The sequence below is a fragment of the Pygoscelis adeliae genome, unplaced genomic scaffold, assembly GCF_000699105.1.
Source record: "Pygoscelis adeliae isolate BGI_AS28 unplaced genomic scaffold, ASM69910v1 Scaffold79, whole genome shotgun sequence".
Classification (NCBI taxonomy): domain Eukaryota; kingdom Metazoa; phylum Chordata; class Aves; order Sphenisciformes; family Spheniscidae; genus Pygoscelis; species Pygoscelis adeliae.
In genome coordinates, this window is record NW_008825532.1 from 2,188,215 (window position 1) to 2,188,970 (window position 756).

Here is a 756-nt window from a genome sequence, read left to right on the forward strand (position 1 = left end):
GCCCCCCACAACGCGACTTGCCAACACCTGACCGAGTGCCAGGCCCCAGGGCCCCGTGCCAGCAGCTGGGGAAGCAGCAGCCTGAACCTGCCGCCCTGGCTCGCTCTCACCCACCGCAGGCACCGGCCCGGGGCAGAGAAGAGGCTGCAGCCCCATGCCGCCAAGGGGCAAGATCCAGCCAGCCTGTGGGGAGATTCGTGCGGGTGCAACTGGGGTGAAGAGCATTTGCTGCTGGGGTGCAGCCACGGCACTAAACCACAACAAAATTAGCTTTCGTAGGGATGTGCCCAGGGTGCTGCCAGGCTGTGGCAGAGGCCCAGCCCCGTGCAATGGCCAAAAGCAGGGAGGGAGCCAAAGGCAGAGGTGGCAGAGCCAGGGCTAGCCAGGTCAGCAGGAGAGGCGCTGGCAGAGAGGGACAGACCAGCGTCAAGGCACGGGCACTGTCGCAGCCTCGACGAAAGGGCACTGGTGGGGCCGGGCCAGGGTGGAAAGGGCGCAGGGAGCTGTGTGCCCATGCTGTGGCAACAGGGAAGATGCATGATCTATTGTTAAGCCAACTACTTCTAAAAGAGCCAACCAACCTCCTCCTCAGAGGAAAAAGGTGACTGCATGGGCTCCAGCTGCCGATGGCTTAAACACGGAGGAGGAGGCTGAATCCCAGCCCAGAGCAGCGCCCAAGCCAAGGACTCGTGGGGTGGAAGGAAGAGCGACTCGCAGCCCCCCAGCCTGGCTTGCCAGCCCCAGGAGCGCAGGGTG